This window comes from Benincasa hispida, chromosome 4, assembly GCF_027475165.1.
Source record: "Benincasa hispida cultivar pf3 chromosome 4, pf3_genome.v1.1, whole genome shotgun sequence".
Taxonomy (NCBI): domain Eukaryota; kingdom Viridiplantae; phylum Streptophyta; class Magnoliopsida; order Cucurbitales; family Cucurbitaceae; genus Benincasa; species Benincasa hispida.
The window spans coordinates 44,016,532-44,020,153 of NC_143481.1; positions in this window are offsets into that span (position 1 = coordinate 44,016,532).

A 3,622-nucleotide genomic window follows, 5' to 3' on the forward strand; every position below is an offset into this window, starting at 1 on the left:
ATTCACGAATTCTTTTAGGCGCAGATGAAAAAATGAATGCACTCTCTGAAAAATGAAAATGATTTTCATTTTTAATCCGCCGGTTACCATAACCATCACAGCTCGCTACCCACGTCCGAACATGGATAAATTAGTTAATTATCATATAATTAATTAATAAATATAATCATATTATATTTATATCCTATAGTTTGATATCACATATCTACTATAGCATTTTCTTCTCTACTTGATATAAATCATATTTATATCTAATTTCCTCCATATTAATGTATCTCATACATTTAGCCAATTATATCATATATAATTAACCAGTCTAATTATATCATATATAATTGAACTTCCTCTTGTCAATTTGAACATTTCAAATTAACCCAAACACTAGTTCTCGACTTTATCCAAGGTACCCAGGTGACCTAATGGACTTGTGGCTCGAAGCTCCAACAGTATATTAATAGCTGACTAAACTCTTTAGTCACGAGATCCAACATCTGTTAACTGTCAGTGATTCCACTAAAGAACAACAGCTGAACTCTTCTTACCACAGATATATTTTTGTATCCATCGGATATAACCAATCATGAGTACGATGACCCTTCACAGATGCTCGTAAGTACAGCTGGGCCAATTTACCATTTTGTTCTTGTAGTTACATCTCACTTCTTAAGTACCACTGATTTCTCTAATGAACAATACAACATAGTCCAACTATGTATGAACACCTCTCGAACCAAGAGAAGGTGTGTGGCGCCACATCGTTCAAGCCCCAAAATTAGCCCTTAAGGGAGCTATCAAATCAGACGAATACCCAAAATGGTAGGTTTGAATCGGCGACCTGGTCACTCGCACCCATACATATCAAAGGACCGCCCTCAATGGCAGGAGTTCCCAACTCACTTAGGATTGAGGTCATGTTACCTATGGTCATCCTAGTGAAGTGAAGTCTCTGTCATGAACGGTTATATAACGAGACGTTAACACTTTGTGGTCGGTCTTATACAAACTCTTTGTATAGGACGCCTCCGCTCGCATGTCCTCAACAAGAATGATTAGGATGTCACAATACTTGTAACCATTCCACAAAGTGGGTCGCGTCCGTAGAGTTACCAGGATAAGGTTTCCCTCCTATATAAATATACTGCAAACCATTTTGGTTATCACTTAAGACATGATCTACTTGTATGTCATCACATACATGCTTGAGTCACATACAGATAACCAGGGATTTTATGTTTATTGGTTTGTGGTAAAGAAAATAAAATAAATAACCGAGCCAAAAACAAGATGTGAAGTAAATATCATATATTAACATCACAGGTGTTCGTATATACTGTTTACAAACTACAGGATACGAGACTTTAGGCCATCAACCCCAACACGAATGTCTATTAGGTACATCATGAATTCTATCGTTGATAGATAATGATAGAAGTCTATAAATGTCTGTTAGTGATGGTCTATTAAAAAAGAACATGATTGTAGGCTCAATCTCACTTGGGAAAAGAACTGCTCACTAAGTTCTAATACGACTTGTTATCCTAGACGATTATGATCTTCACGTTCACAATCACAAAACACTTAGATTTAACGTTCAATAACAATTCAAGAGTCAGGGAAGGTAGTATGTTGAGGCTTGAAATTCTTCTGTCGTTTACCACATAACAACTCGATCGTATAGACGAAGCTCCAAGAACTAAATGATAGTCAATTATGTAAACAATTGAATGAAGCGCTAGACGATTGTGTAGACGACAGTTGACTCAGGCTAGACGATCGTGTAGATGACAGCTGATGAGTTAAACGATCGTATAGACGATTGGATGCGGAGCTAAATTATTGAGTACATGATGCAATATGAACTACATAATCGTGTAAACGATACTTTAGTAAAATCTAAACGATCGTAGAGTTAGAAAGAAAAGACACAGGAGTGTAAGTGGTTCGGCTAAAGGCCTACTTCTACTGTGCATGTTGAAGAATGAGTTGTTGAGGAAGAAACTTAAGAAAAAAGTTGACCACCATTTTTTGTTTAAGTTATTTAAAAAAGTTTAAGCAGTCATTTGGAGAATTTTTACAAGAGTTTGGATGTTGATATTGTCAATTTTCTTATCTCAAACTTGTTTTTAGTTTGACATAAATATATTTAAACTACTATCAGTGTCTATCAATGTTTAAATATATATTATATACTTTTGAAGTCTATCAATTCCATAGTTTACTGATAGATATTGATAGGATTCTATCACTGTCTATCAACTCTCAACTAAATTACTATAATGTTTCTAGTTTTGATGTCAAAAAATGAATCAACCATGAATAATCTTAATATTGCAACAACTTTTACATAAAAAATGAAATAAATACATAAATTTTAATAACCAAACTGATGTACTGTATGAGATGGTAAAAAAGAAACATTGACATTCAAATTGACTATTAGACAAGTTCAATATGAATATCCATGATCAATTCATCAAGTATCTTCATTTTTCAGAATAGCAGTGATATACACTAATTGAAAGATATCAATAGATATCAACACAATGGTATATCAGTGTGTATAAATGATAGACACTGATAGAAATCTATCAATGTCCGTCAGTATATATCAGTATATATTAGTGTTTGTATAAATGGGTATATCACATATTTCAATCTAAAAAAGGATATAAACAAAGAAATATTGTTAGTGATGGTAAGCTCAATGATAGAGTTGATATTATCATGAATTCTATCATTCATAGACAATGATAGAAGTTTATAAATGTCTGTTAGTGATGGTTTATTAAAAAAGAACATGATTGTAAGATCCATCTCACTTAGGGAAAGCACTGCTCACTGAGCTCTGATACTACTTGTTGTCCCAGATGACTATGATCTTCACGTTCACAATCATAAAACACTCAGATTTAATGGTCAGTAATAATTCAAGAGTCAAGGGAGGTAATATGTTGAGGCTTGAAATTCTTCTCTCATTGACCAAATGGCAGCTCGATCGTGTAGACAAAGCTCCAAGAACTAAACGATAGTTCAATTATGTAAACGATTGGATTAAATGCTAGACGATCGTGTAGACGATAATTGATTGGAGCTAGATGATTGAGTAGACGAAAGTTGATGAACTAAACGATCGTATAGAAGATTGGATGCGAAGCTAAACTATTGCGTACACGATGCGATAGGTACTACACGATCGTATAAACGATACTTTAGTAAATTCTAAACGATCTTAGTGTCTATCAATGTTTAAATACAATTTGTAGCAAAAAAACCTAAGCAAAGTTGCAGCCTAATCAAAGCCCAATTTTTACATAAAAAATGAAATGAAAGGGGGATTTTCCCTCCAACATTTCATCTCCTTTTTCGACCCGACTTCGTTCACTCTTCTTCTTCTTCTTTTCCTTCTTCTTCTTCCATCACGCTGCTTCACGTCGACTTGGTTATTTTTCATCATGGTGCTTCATGACGCTTCTTCGATTGAAGTTGATTGATCTTTCCCAACATTTTTCTATTTAGATCATTTTCTTCAATTGACATTGTTCACTTTTTTTTTTTTCCCTCTATTTACGTCCCTTTTTCATCCGCTGTCTTGGTCCTCTTCTTCTTCTTCCTAATCCTTCTG